Source organism: Schistocerca gregaria, chromosome 2 (assembly GCF_023897955.1).
Source record: "Schistocerca gregaria isolate iqSchGreg1 chromosome 2, iqSchGreg1.2, whole genome shotgun sequence".
Lineage (NCBI taxonomy): Eukaryota > Metazoa > Arthropoda > Insecta > Orthoptera > Acrididae > Schistocerca > Schistocerca gregaria.
In genome coordinates, this window is record NC_064921.1 from 485,159,040 (window position 1) to 485,175,049 (window position 16,010).

The window sequence follows — 16,010 nt, forward strand, 5'->3', positions numbered from 1 at the left end:
GTCGCCATGGACTGCCGCTTCACGTTGCTCCCAGTCAGGTTCATCTGCTTCAACCTGGACCGATGTGCCGGACTCGCCAATCCACTGTTTGTTTAGAAATTACCATCTCAAGGCATCTCTTACATCCGTGCTGCGTCGACACCTTCCACAAGATGAGTATTAAGTGGGGTTTCGTTTGACAACAGTAGTCTGAAAAGTGTAACTATGCAGTCATATTTCTCCAAACTGTGGCATTAAATTTTATATTGCAAATTTCATCTGAAATTTTACGTATCTGGCCCTTTTCTTGTTATTATTATTATTATTATTAAATGCACGTTGTATTTCTCCAAACTGTGGCCTTAAGATTTAAATTGCGGTATTTATTTCTTTGATATTAAGTTAAATTTTAACTTGTCAGTACATTGTTATTTGCATGAACTAATAACCAGTTGCTTTGTGGGCCTAGGCCTTCCCTTTTTCTATAACTCCCGATTGTCAGGTTCGCTATGCATCTATCCTTGGAGACCATGTCAACGACTAAACGGAGTTTACTGTACTCGCCTGGTCTCAGAATTCCCCGCATACGAGTATAAACCTAGTCGACAGTCTCTGGATCCTCAGCTGAGAAATGGAGCTTCCAGAACATCACTGACACTCTTGCTGATCTCACATCAGCCCGCAATACAAAAATTGCTTTTGACAGGTGGTCAAATCATTGTAACTGGACGGCGTATTAACCGCTTAGTTTTGTCCGATTGTAACCAGGTAACTCCTTTGATAGTTTATTTCACCCTGAAAAACAGCTCTTGTTGGCGGTGGTTTTAGACATAGACATTAAAATAGTTTCGAAAGGTTCGTATCACCCAATCTACTTTATAGATCTTAAATGAGTTACTAATGTGTGAGCATTTGTTAGTAAGAGAGTGATGTTCTTTATACAGTTCTAAATATCATTGACTTTATGTTCGTTAATAACAAGCTAGCTGTTATAAGTAGTGAAGAATAGTGTTTGTTACCTATGTAATGGAGCAAGGCAGTGTAACGGTAAAACGCTGGTAGGACGGTGGTTCCAATCCCCACATGGGCGCCGAGATTTAGCAGATTTTCTGTAGTTGTTATAAATCGCTTAAGACAAAAACCAGCATCGCTCCCCTGACACGATAAGGTCGTTTCCTTCCCTATCCTTCTCCAAACCGAGTTGTGTTTCGTTTCTAATAATCCTGTAGTCGAAAGGAAGATGAACTCTAATTCTTCTTATTTTCATTTACGAAACATTTGTCCTTCTTACGTTTATATTTCTATCTGATGCAACTGACGTTTAGGAAATTTGATAAATGGGACGACGGGACGAAAGTTTCCTTGAGAGAAAATATCTTAAGTTGTCTGATTTCTGATCCTCAGCCTTTTGTATTGTGACAACAAGTAGACATATACGCATTACGTATTTCTGTTTGTTTAGTGTAGTTGTGTTAGTCTCCATTCTTCCAACTTTTTCTCTTTATTGGTTGGTTTGGCGTGTTTATGATTTTAGGGGCGCGTTCTTGTGTCTTCCGTGTATATGTATGTGTTGTGTGTGGGTTTGTTTTCGTAATTTGTGACAGCTAACTCTTTAGATGCGTTAACAATGCTCGTCTAATAGAATCTTCTCATTATAACGCAAATACCAACGTCGCGTATACATCTTTATATCGGTTTGTAGCAGTCATCAAATATCTGATTAACCGAGGCGAGTGATTAGTGACCTTACAGAAATAAACGGTGTAGTGGTACAAAAATCAGACTACACTCAGTCATAAATTCCGACTTGCAATAGCTTTTATCAAACCAGATTCGGTTCCTATCTACGGAAAGAACAAGTATTTATTTATAACACATATTTTCACCTACCAATGCAAAGCAGTTGAGTTAACATCCCGATGGATTCGCATTTATATGGGACACGACTGCGAAAACGGTGGCAGTATCAGTTTCTTCTAATAATTTTCGGGTGTGCAGCCGGATCCCATCGACATTCTGCCACGTTATTTCGGCCCAGAGACGTCCGGCCATATTTAGGTCATTAGACAACTACTGAACACCCCACTTGCATTCACGGTATTAATGCACATTCTCACGCACGCGAAATGTGCTATCTTTCGTTGCCTGCGTCAGTTAGTAACATGTGCGGGACAGCCAAGCTGTGTGTGCTGCCCTCGGTGGTGGAAGTAAGAGACGGTCTAATCATTCAGTATCCAATGACGTCGTCGATTCCGCTGTGATTGGATAATTTTAATTACAGGATTCCAATTTTTATCGAGTTGAAAGCCGTTGTAACGATTTACAAGATTATCGGAAAGGCGTATTTCCACCAATTCATTGATTACTGAATCCCAAAAATTAAAATTTCTTGTTCTGTTGTATTCCATTGAGTGTCCCATGGAAGTACAGTGTTCTGCTATTGCGGATTTTGACGGTTACTGTATTCTGTACAACTTTCCTGAGCAGTTAGTGTCGTCTGGCCTACATATGCAGCACCGCACTCGCAGGCAATTTTGTAAACTCCTGCTTTATTTAGTTGCGAGTAGTCTAACATGGTATCTAATCGTAGGTAAGATCTGCGATGGTGAACGAGACATAACTCTCACTTGACTCTATTTTCCTAAGTAACAGATAAATTGCTTATGCAAACTGAAATTAAAATTGTCTTCCGTTTTTCAGCGAAGACTTTGATCCTGGTTGTATCCATTAAAGACGTATTACATCTGAAATAACCGGTTGCGTACAAAATTTCGTGCCAATGTGGCGTTTGTCTCAGCGAAGACCTCGATCCTGGTTGTATCCATTAAAGACGTGTTAGAGCTGAAAAAACAGGTTGCGTACAAAATTTCGTGCCAATGTCGCGTTTGTCTGCTCACCTGAAGATGGCCAGACATCTCTACCGAAATATCGTGGCAGAATGTCGACGGGATCCGGTTGCACACCCAAATATCATTAGAACAAGAAATATGCCGGGAAAGTTTCAGAAATCATGGGATCAGTTTCGTTAATCACCAATACCTCACGTTATACAATATCGTGTTCAGACTGAGCGGAAAAGTGTGTGCGCAAGATATTCTCTTTCTAAAGTATCGTCAATCTTGTAAGAAAATGTGTGCGAAAGTAGTCTCTGCGAAACATAGTCCCATTATATACAACAACATTAGGATTCCTGGTGCTTACAACATTCACCCTAATATCACGTTTATCTCAACGGCAACGTGCACGAAATATTTGTATCAAGGAAGTTTATTCATTCCCCAGTTATTGTTATCATCACGTTATTTTGTAGGAAAGTAACATTTATAACCGCTTTGTTCTGCTCGAGTCTCTTGGTGGACCGATCAATATGCTAGGAGTTCCAACAAACAGACAGGCCTTCATAAAACAGTCACTGCTATCTGAGTTGGGATGTGAAAGGGCTCGTGGCGTCTGTTGTCCATTCCGTTTCTCGTTCCCTTTATTTATATTTTACGTTTTATTTTCTGTTTCGAACGTTAGCGAGTTTCAGCAGGCACGCCGCTCCCGCACGTTCCGTAGCGGCAGCATTGGTATGCATTGGTTCGCTGCAACGGAAAGCTTTAGCAAAGCGCATGTGAAAGGTATGCTGATTTCTGGATAAACTCACTGCCTAGTGAAGCCATCTAAACCGTATTAAAATTTTAAGAATTTTTTCCGTATCTCATCCTACCCCGCCTGTATATTGAGTGGAAACTTTTTCCTGTTTAGGTTCGCTAAGCCAATAGTAAATGGAATATCGTTTATACCACATCACATCCTTTGAGGATGTGCACTGGAGCTACCCAAATCGTAACAGTGGCAAGAAGACGAGGTAAAACATTGTGGGTAACGCTCTTGGTAAGACGGGTAACTTTTGACTTCCATGCCAAAGACGATTTATAGTAAACGGTTACATTTATATATTTTCGTCTGTTTCTTAGTAGCCAGAGTTACTACCTCAATGAATGAGTCACTAGGTACGCGAAAGTCATTTGGTAAGTCTCGTAAATGTCAGGGGAAACACATATTTGTAGTGGCATTTAACATTTGCATTTGTAAGAAGGGAATGCAGGATACATCGAAACTACGATAACCATTCACTGTAGCACTGACGAGTTTAAATTACGCCACAGAATCACGGGAAACAAAAGTATTGTCGCACAATTCATATAAATATAGTGGAGATCGTTGAAAAATGTAAGATCGCTCAGTGAAAATGCAAGAGGAAGCTACTGCTGCAGGCATTTCAACTGAACAAGCACATGATATCCTACACGGAAAACTAGAAATGCATTCTGCGACAGCTGTCCTACTTAAAATCTCATAAGGAAAGATTTCAGCGCAATGATTAATCGAAATTGGTAGAACACTTTTTACTGGCTCGTGAGTACGGGTAGAACCTGGATCAGTCAGTGCATGTTCTAACTGAAATATCATTCAATATCCAAAAATTGCAATTTTTTTCAGTTGGTAAGACAATGGCAGTTTCTTTTTGGTGTCAAGTTACCAATTTATAAGACTCATTAGTTACTTAAAACAGGTTTGTTTTTATCTGAAATAAGAAAAAAACGACAAAGATCACTCAGCAAATAGGTACCCTTTCGTGTGGATGACGCGCTTCCTTTCAGATTAAATGTGATAAAGTGAAAAGTTATCACGGTATACGTGTATATTTTTATAATTATATATTTTATAATTTTAGTTGGGGTGGCTTTAAATAGCGTGGGCTAGCATGAGACTTTTAATTAACTTATACCGCGATAACACTCATACGGACATCGGCTGCTCCGAAGTACGTACGATATAATATTTTTTAAACACAGCGCGCGACTCACCCTTCTAATAAATAGTTGGCGTGAGCGCTGCCATTTAGAAAAGAAAATATGCGTATTCTTACGCAAACTGTAATTATTAATATGGGTCTCAGGGGCTACCAAATTACATAAAGATTAACTGAGATATTGCGGAATGTAATGATTTCAATATTTCTTATTCATTATTTGCAACGCAAAACAGGAAAGAATCTCGTCTGCCGTTAGGCGGCCAAAGTGAACATACTGAACTCATTCAGTGCTGTGAATTTTGGTAACTGAAATTAATTTTAACTTCGAAATTAATGAAAGATCAAAATTGAGGTTCTCTCGCATTTAGATTTAATATTATGATACGAAATTTTAATTAAATAATAAAGTCAGCGTGATGGCCGACTAAATCCTGCTAGGGGAGATGAGCTCCCTGCACTATGAAGTTCTGTAAAAAATTTGTTAATTATAATTAATGGTTACGATCATGCGAGGTGACAACTAAGTCAATAATGCACACTTTCCAATAACAATTTCTATTGTATTTTTCAAAAATATCAGATATAACTTACGTTAATTATCATGTAGCAGTCTGCAGCTCGTGGTCGTGCGGTAGCGTTCTCGCTTCCCACGGCCGGGTTCCCGGTTTCGATTCTCGGCGGGGTCAGGGATTTTCTCTGCCTCGTGATGACTGGGTGTTGTGTGCTGTCCGTAGGTTAGTTAGTTTTAAGTAGTTCTAAGTTCTAGGGCACTGATGACCATAGATGTTAAGTCCCATAGTGCTCAGAGCCCTCAGATAGCACTACAATGGCGGCCTACCGCTAGACGAAACAAAACAAAGCATTCTCTCTGATCTTCATGGCCAATGTTACACACGATTACATAAAAAACTATGTTTTGTCAATTACATCGGTATTTGTGTTTTGATAATAATAAGTTCTTTACTATTTGTTATACATCGCGCACACGTACACAGTCTTGAAATAATTTATAATTCACACGTCTCATAACAAAAACTTCCTTTCCCTTTCTCCAAATGTCCATTTATGTGACGTACCGTCACAAAATCAACGCATTAGATTTAAAATTGGTCCCTCATGCCCACTGATCTCCAGATTTAGGTCCAAATGACTTCCCAGTTAGTCACAAATTACATTTGTATACAAGTTTTGTTCCCGCGTGAAGTTGATCTCCGGTACATCGGTCGGGAACGTTAGAGCATGGATGGCTGTGAAGAAGACGTCTGCCAATTGCACTCGGGCAGACCCCTCTCTAGGACGACAACACGACGGCAGCGCCCTCTACGCGACGAGAACATATGCACTGCACCCGGCTGGTCGCGGGACTGTTCTACGACTTCGACAGAAGCGTTAAGACCAGCGACCTGTTTAAAAGCATCCACTGTATTACTTCAATTGTGTTGGAATCGTTATACTGAAAGATATTGGTTATATTTCATGACGCCCTTTGCTTGCGACAAACCTGTATTTCTCAAAGTTAAGCACTGTCATTTATTTTCTGTAATAAAAACTCATTAATACGATCTGCTTGAATTGTTTGCCTAGCGATCCGAGAAGCAGCTTTCCTTGACACCCAATCTTAGACGAGTAGGCATGATACAGCAAGTCTCGCCACGTGGTGTGGTATAGTATTTAATGCAATGAGGTTGTATTATGTAGGACCAAAGTTTAAAATTATTTTGGATTAACGCCAGAACTTTCTCTTATAGCCAGTTACAACATGACTGAAGCTCTCTTTCATCCATGTGGAGAGAAATAGAACTGAGTCTAGAATGGTATGGGATGTGAAGATAAACAATTCATGGGCTTGGATTATGCTTGTAGACAACAGTGACGAACAGCATAACACGTCAAAAGCTCATGCTGGGAAGGGTCAGCTCGCTCTTACGAGAGAGGACTGCGCCCAACTACACTCCTGGAAATTGAAATAAGAACATCGTGAATTCATTGTCCCAGGAAGGGGAAACTTTATTGACACATTCCTGGGGTCAGATACATCACATGATCACACTGACAGAACCACAGGCACATAGACACAGGCAACAGAGCATGCACAATGTCGGCACTAGTACAGTGTATATCCACCTTCCACAGCAATGCAGGCTGCTATTCTTCCATGGAGACGATCGTAGAGAGGCTGGATATAGTCCTGTGGAACGGCTTGCCATGCCATTTCCACCTGGCGCCTCAGTTGGACCAGCGTTCGTGCTGGACGTGCAGACCGCGTGAGACGACGCTTCATCCAGTCCCAAACATGCTCAATGGGGGACAGATCCGGAGATCTTGCTGGACAGGGTAGTTGACTTACACCTTCTAGAGAACGTTGGGTGGCACGGGATACATGCGGACGTGCATTGTCCTGTTGGAACAGCAAGTTCCCTTGCCGGTCTAGGAATGGTAGAACGATGGGTTCGATGACGGTTTGGATGTACCGTGCACTATTCAGTGTCCCCTCGACGATCACCAGAGGTGTACGGCCAGTGTAGGAGATCGCTCCCCACACCATGATGCTGGGTGTTGGCCCTGTGTGCCTCGGTCGTATGCAGTCCTGATTGTGGCGCTCACCTGCACGGCGCCAAACACGCATACGACCATCATTGGCACCAAGGCAGAAGCGACTCTCATCGCTGAAGATGACACGTCTCCATTCGTCCCTCCATTCACGCCTGTCGCGACACCACTGGAGGCGGGCTGCACGATGTTGGGGCGTGAGCGGAAGACGGCCTAACGGTGTGCGGGACCGTAGCCCAGCTTCATGGAGACGGTTGCGAATGGTCCTCGCAGATACCCCAGGAGCAACAGTGTCCCTAATTTGATTGGAAGTGGCGGTGCGGTCCCCTACGGCACTGCGTAGGATCCTACGGTCTTGGCGTGCATCCGTGCGTCGCTGCGGTCCGGTCCCAGGTCGACGGGCACGTGCACCTTCCGCTGACCACTGGCGACAACATCGATGTACTGTGGAGACCTCACGCCCCACGTGTTGAGCAATTCGGCGTCACGTCCACCCGGACTCCCGGATGCCCACTATACGCCCTCGCTCAAAGTCCGTCAACTGCACATACGGTTCACGTCCACTTTGTCGCGGCATGCTACCAGTGTTAAAGACTGCGATGGAGCTCCGTATGCCACGGCAAACTGGCTGACACTGACGGCGGCGGTGCACAAATGCTGCGCAGCTAGCGCCATTTGACGGCTCACACCGCGGTTGCTGGTGTGTCCGCTGTGCCGTGCGTGTGATCATTGCTTGTACAGCCCTCTCGCAGTGTCCGGAGCAAGTATGGTGGGTCTGACACACCGGTGTCAATGTGTTCTTTTTTCCATTTCCAGGAGTGTATATCAAGTACTTCTGACGCGTTTCTATAGGTAAGCACCGCGAGGCAACTAACAAATTTTGCTCGAGTTCTCGACGATGTTTGCTGGAATAAGTGTGTGAATCAATTGATAACTTATTAATTTCGAAAGGTAAATCTCTGAAGTACTTTGCTGTTACTGACAGATATCTTCAGTGCTTCCTAAGTTTCCTAGAAAGCCTGCATTATACTCTACCGGTGTCCATGTATTTTCGATAGAACTGACTGCATTCTTGTAGCTGTACGCTGAAGTTTTCAGTCAAGGTAGTGAGCTAAGACAAAAATTACTAGGACGCGCTAAAATTAATGCCTCCGATTTTTTTTTGGTTCTGTTCTCAATATCTGTTGCATATTACATGTATACATGTTACTCAGTCGACTACCCCGCTTCGCTGACGCAACTTCCGGCCTTCTGCCGCTAGAAGGCTGCTAATTGTGTTGCGTGTGACATGGCTGTGAGTGACGTAACTATGTCGGTGCGTGGGAAACGGAGTGCTGTAGCCGACTTTCTAACCGCAGAAAACGTACCTGCAGTTGAAATACGTAGAATGACAGCTGTGAACCGTGCTGATTTTATCGACATCAGTAATGTGCGGCGTTGTATTATTCGCGTTCGTAATGACGGAAACGGTGGTGCTAACCTCAACGTGTGTGACATCTTGGAGTGGACGATTGCGGACGTCAACCGACAAGACTCATCCGAGTGGAGTCCATGATCTCATCAGAGAAAATCGTCGGATAACGCAGGCACAGCGCTCAGTGACATATCACGATTTTGATGGCAGCCCACAACTGCGGTAATGCGGTACAGAAAACAGTGTGCAAGATGGGTACCTCACACCTGACATGAAACAGGAAAGATTGGTTGTTTGTCAACAATTTGTTTTGGCTTCCCAGCGAGAGGGTGATGGGTTTACTAAAGTCATTGCGACATGTGACGAAAGCTGGGCTCATCGTTCTTACCCCGAAAACAAGAGAGTATCAATGGAGTTCCCAGAAAGTGTTGCCGACGCCAAAAGAGTTCATGACCAAGCCGCTACCGAGAACAGTCGTCCCCACAGGGTACTGGCAAGTTCACGATGTGATGCATTTGGAATTCAATACTAAAGGCACAACCGTAAACTCTGCAAGGCACTGCGACACTCTCAGAAAACAGAAAGCACCAATACGAAGGGCTCGTCCACACATAGACTGCCCACACCTTCAGCATGTCAACGCTGCACTACACAAGAGCACTGCGACATCTGCCTTGGGTTCACCGTGGTTCACCGCTATCGATCCTCCCCCATACAGTCCCGACTTCGCTCCACCAGATATTCGGCTGTTTCCAAAACTTAAAGGCCACTTTCGAGGACTGTACTTTGATACGAATGAAAATGTGCTAGCAGATGTGACACTGTGACTCCGTCAACAAAGTCAGACATTCTACAGTGACCATATCAACAAAGTTGTCTCTCATTGGGAGAATTGTGTTCGTCCCCAGGGAGACTGTGTTGAGACATAAATATGGTGACATGAGGGCTAAAGATGTAGAACGTCAATCAAATTAGTTTTGCTTAGAAATCTTTATTAGTTTACACATAATAAATGCGGAATCATTAGTTTTCAGCACGCCATCGGGTACTTCTGTGTCCCAATCACTAGCATGCCTCAACATTAATGCATAATATCAAGTCCCATATGCATAGCTACATGATGGATAAAGACAAATCAAATGCTTTGCAAAGTGATCTAAAAATTTAACTTACAATAATATGAAAAGATACTTATTGGTATGTCTGCAGCTAGATGTAGGTGACAGTAGTAAGTCACAAGTTGCAGCGAAAACTTTTTCTGCTTGCTAAGGGTGAAACGCGGTTCTCAACAGTTGAAATTACAAACTACTGCGACATCTGTAACTCTTCTATAATGACCGCAGGAGAGCATTCAGCATTTTGAAGAGACGTCACCGAGAGAAGTTACCCAGCCACTGTATCACTCGACTCACGTTTGGAAATAGAGGGGTGTCAATCTCGGCTCATCCAACCGGTGGATTACCTCCACTCCCTAGCTGTTTCCTGTTTTTTTGTTTGACTGATCTGCTGCATCCCACAACGAATTTCTTGTCTTCGCTAATCTTTTTATCTCAGAGTACCAGTCGCAACCTACGCCCCCAATTTTACTTGCTGGGTGTATCCCAATATCGACGTCCTATCATCCTGTCATCGTTCTGTCCCTTTTTCTCGTCAGTATTCTTCGTATGTTCTATTCCTCGCCAATTCTGCGGAGAACCTCCTCATTCCTTACCTCATAGGTTCTACTAATTTTCAACATTCTTCTGCAGTACGACGTCTCATATGTTACTATTTCCTTCCGTTCCGGTTTTCCCACAGTTCATGTCTCACTGCCATACCATGCTGGCCCCCAAATGTACATTCTCAGAAATTTCTTCCCTAAGTTAAGGTCTGTGCTCGATACTAGCAGACTTACCTTGGCCAGGAATGCCCTTCTGACAGTACTACTCTACTTTTTAAATCCTCCTTGCTTCATCCGTCAACTGCTATTTTGACGCTAAGGTCGCAAAATATCTTAACTTCATCTACTTGGTGACCATCAATCCTGATGTTAAGTTTCTTGCTGTTCTCATTTCTGCTACTTCTCATTACTTTCGTCTTTCTTCAATTTACTCTCAGTCCGTATTCTGTACTCATTAGACTGTTCGTTCCATTCAACAGATACACTAATTCTTCTTCACTTGCACTTACGATAGCAGCGTCGTCAGCGAATGTTATGATTTATGTCGTTTGACCTTGTATTTTAATCACACTCTTGAATCTTTTTTTTCCGTCATTGCTTCTTCGACGTGTGGACTGAACAGCAGGGGCGATCGACTACATCCTTGTTTATACCCTTTTTAGTCCAAGCGTTTCATTCTTGGTCATTCACTCTTATTGTTCTCTCTTGGTTCTTGTACATATTGTATATTCTCCGTCTTTCCCTTCAGCTTGTCCCTATTTTTCTCAGGATTTAGAACGTCTTGCACCATCTTAAATTGTCCAACGCTTTTTGCAGATAGACAAATCCTATCTAAGTCTCTTGTTTTTTATGCAGTCTTGCCTTCATTGTCAAACACCTTTCTGGTGCTTTTACCTTTCCTAAAGCCCAAATGATAGTTATCTTCCTCTTTCTTCTGCGTGCATAGGTGCATGAGCTGCTAAGCTGCTTCTTCCGTAATTCTCACACTTGTCAGCTCATGCAGCCATGTGAACTGTGTGCATAATGTTCTCTCGAGAGACTGATGGCTTATTGACAAACTCATACTTTCCACACACCAACGTGAATAATCGCTTATTGCTATTTCCTTCAATGATTTTAGAAATTCCGGTGGATTGTTATCTTTCTCTACTCCCGTATTTGATTTGAAGTCGTTCAAAGCTCTTCTAAATTCTGATCCTAATACTGGAGTCCCTACTTGTTCCCTATTGACTGCTGTTTCTGGTTCTGTCACGTCATCCGGTACTGGAGTCCCTACTTGTTCCCTATTGACTGCTGTTTCTGGTTCTGTCACGCCATCCGGTAAGTTGAAATGTTCAAATGTGTGTGAAATCTTGTAGGACTTAACTGCTAAGGTCATCAGTCCCTAAGGTTACATACTACTTAAACTAAATTATCCTAAGGACGAACTCACACACCCATGCACCAGGTAAGTCTTCCCCCTCATAGAGGCCCTCAGTGTTCTCTTCCACCGATCCGCTCTCTCCTCTGCTTTTAACGGTAGGTTCCCATTGAGCTCTTAACGTTAATGCCCTTTCTTTTAACTTCACGGAACTGACTTTTTTATATGCTGAGGCAGTCCTTACGACAATCATTTCTTCTTCGAATTTTTCATGTAGCTATGTCGCCCTACCATCCCTGCACTTCCCATTTATGTCACTCTTAAGTGATCTGTATTTATGTATTCCTAAATACGGATTGATAACCTAGCAGTTTAGTCCCACTAATCCACAAACCAACCAACCAACCAACCAACGAACTAACCCTACACTTTTCTGATCTTCCTTCTTTCATCGATTGACTCAATTATTTCTTCTGCTCACCATTTCTTAGCAGTTACCTTTCCTGTACCTATGTTTTTCTCACCAACTTGGTGTGTGCCGGATTTGGAGACGGCCATTCCTCTTCAACTGAACTGCCTACTGAACATTTCATTATCGCAGTATCTATAGCTTCAGAGAACTTCAATCCTACCCCTTTATTCCTTAGTACTTCTGTATCCCACTTCTTTGCGCATTGATTCTTCCTGACTAGTCTCTTAAGCTTCACCCTATTCTTTATAAGTACTAAATTGTGCTCCGAATCAATATCAACTAATGCGTACGCCTTACAATCCAATATCTGATTTCCGAATCTCTGCCTGACCATGATGTAATCTAACTGAAGTCTTCCTGTATCTCGGGACCTTTACCAACAACACCTCCTCCTCTTGTGATTCTTCAACAGAGTATTCACTATTATTAGCAGAAATTTATTGAGGAACTCAATTAGACTTTCTCCTCTCTCTTTCCCAATACAAAGCCCATATTTTTCCGTAATTCTTTCTTCTACTCCTTCCTCTCCAACCGCATTCCAGTCTCTAACGGCTATTAGATATTCATGTCCCTTTACGTACTGAATTACCCGTTCAGTGTCCTCAGATACTTTCTCTACCTCTTCTTCTTCTGCTTGAGTGGTCGGCGTATACCTGAACTATTGTTGTCGGTGTTGGTTGCTGTCGATTCTGGTGAGAACAACCCTATCACTGAAGTGTTCGCAGTAACTCGCTCTCTGTTCTACTTTCTTATTCATAATAAATCCCACTCCCCTTATACCATTTTCTGATGCTGTTGATATTACCCTTTACTAGTCTGGCCAGATATCATTCTCTTCTTTCCATTTCACTTCACTAACACCCATTACGTCTAGATTGAGCCTTAGCATTACCCTTTTCAGATTTTCTGGTCTCCATATGACACTCAAACTTTTGACATTCCACGGCACGGGCCGCGCCGGTAACCGTGCGGTCTCGGGCACCTTGCCACGGTTCGCGCCGCTCGCCACGTCGGAGGTTCGAGTCCTCCCTCGGGCATGGTGTGTGTTGTTCTTAGCGTGTTAGCCTAAGTTAGGTTAAGTTGTGTATAGGCCTAGGGATCGATGACCTCAGCAGTTTGGTCCCATAGGAGCTTACCACAAATTTAAAAAAAAAAAAAAAAAAAAAAAAGGATTGTGTCCTGAACATCTGTCCACTCCTTCGTCCGAGGGTGACTTCTCATGACAATAGTTCTCGGCCGCACTGCCGATAACTTTTACTCAAAATTTTAGCAGCTGTTCCATTCGAGCCAGGGACTAACGGCCTTTTCATCGGTAATCGAAGATATCACCCGGAGACCACGGCTCATTTAGAAACTGGCTCACTCGTACCCTGGATGGTTGGTCGTAAATTCATTACGGCCGGGATCCATCCTATGTTCCCAAGTTGAACCAGGACTTGTGCTCCGTCTTCAATGATTTAATCACTGACGAGACATACTGCCGTCAAATATTTGAACGAAGAGAAAACAAGAGTCGCAAGATTTTTGCCCAAGTGTTGGTAACCAAATGAAGAGTGGGAGATGAACAATAGTGTATAAGTCTGACCAGCATTAGCTTCCGTTTTTCGGTGAAATATTTAACTGCTGGGAAGCAGAAAAACTTAATTAGTGATTTCAAGGGGAAATTATTGCCCGAATAAAAAAAAAAGCGTAAAGTTGGAAATGGACAGTGGGCTATCAGATTGACCAGCGTGAGGTCTAGATTCGAAAAAAAAAAAATTTTAACTGTTTTAAAGTAATCGGGATAGTTATGAAAAACTTAACTGGTGAACTGAGGGAAGATTTTGGCCTAATCTTCATAGCCAAACGAGGAAGCAAGTTGAAAAATGGCGTACTAAATCTATCAGTGCGACATCTAGTTTCGCAATTAAAGATGTAATAGCTTGAGAGTACTCAGGTTAACTAAGGGAACTTAATCAGTTATCTGAGTTAAATACCAAGTACTTTACGAAAAGCTATCGTTAGCCTTGCAAGAAATTTCATAACGTACATCTCTTCAAGGACTAACTACTTTGCACATGAAATTCTACATTGTAGTAGAAATTACATAATTTCTTATTTTGGGGCTGAATAATTAAGTAAATGTCAAATTACAGCATAAACGGAAAAATCTTTGCTTTCTCTCAATCCGTATACTCATAATAATTGCAGATTACCTATTTATGTTTAAATATATCACATTTAGTGAACAAAATTAGGAAAGGGTGATGGGTGTCGGGCTTTTAAAGATCACATTTGTATGTATGCTTCAACAATCTCGAACAATGCGGCTTCTAGCGAAAACACTTCCCAGTACAAAATTAAACGACATCAAATTTCTTACAAAAAAGGTCTTACTCAGTTTTTCTCGAGTTGTAAAAGTTACCGCGTTGTATGGGATAGAACAATCGCCGATTGAAGAAATAGTGATTTAATGAAATACTTGTACTATTAATGTATAAACGTATACCGTTAAAGAAGTAGGTTCTGAAAAACTATTAAATTTATGTAGAAGATTAAAGTGCAAGAGAGCCGTCTTACGGGATAAGTTGTGTTCTGGAGGAGTAACAGGGTGGAGAGCGAAAGGTGCATACAAATGCGAGGCTAGATAGGTCGCCGGATTGTGGCCACGCGCTTCAACTTTCCTAGGTCTCTAAACTGATGAACGGGCAGCCAATGCCCCACGTTTTCTGCCCCACTGCGTCACAACATTAAACTAAAGAGTTGTTCATTATGTTATAGTGACTCTTCCCCGGTGAGTCTTAAGAGTCACTAGTGACACAGTACACAGACAGGCCCTGGGAGTGTTAATTTTTCACATAGTGCATCATCACTACATAACATTCAAACAATCCTGTTGGAAGAACATCGGCAATGGAGCATGGTACTAGAAGTGGAAAATACTGCATCAGTTGTAAATTTCCTTTATTATCACGACCGGTTTCGGGCTCTCATAAGCCCATCCTCAGGTGTCGCAACTGTGCTGTGGCCCCCGTCCACCGCGGCGCTCGGAGGCAACAGCACATTTGTGACATCTGAGGATGGGCTTATGAAGCCCGAAACCGGTCGTGATAATAAAGGAAATTTACAGCTAAAACGGTATTTTCAATCTCTAATATAAAATTTAGGTATATGTTACTATAAATACTAATTCAAGAAACGCGTATGGACAGAATCTCCGTAAATATCTGCGTGCTGTTCTACAGTGCTAGAGTGGAAATTGATTCTCAATCATGCTGTAAAGCAGCTGTAGCGTTCTTCCCGGAAAGGCCACTTCCCCCAGCACGAGCGCCGCTTGCTTTTCAGTTTACCGACACACTGCACATCCCCAGCATTTTCATTCTTGTTCTTTCTCTCGAGTAAACAAATAACTTCACTGAACTCGTGTTTATATAGTGGAGTTTATTAAGTAAGTACTTATTTGCAGTTCTTAAATGAGTTTTCATGTAAAATGCGTTTCTTTTCCTCATTTCCTAGAACCACTAAAAATACATGATTCTGAGTAGTGCAGTAGGCGCCCATTAATCTTAGTAGCACTCTTCGTTGAAGGCTTCCGAGTAAAGAAACTGGTTGCACAATTTGAAACCTACGAACCCAAACGCTAGCACCATATTCGAAGCCTAATGCTAATGGATATTGCTGGTATGCTCTGTTTCCAAGGTAATTCGAAAATTGTGGCATCAGGTTTTTATATTTTCTGCCTGTCTACTTCATATGATGTGCAACACTACGACGTCCGTTGAGGAGTACCCCTAT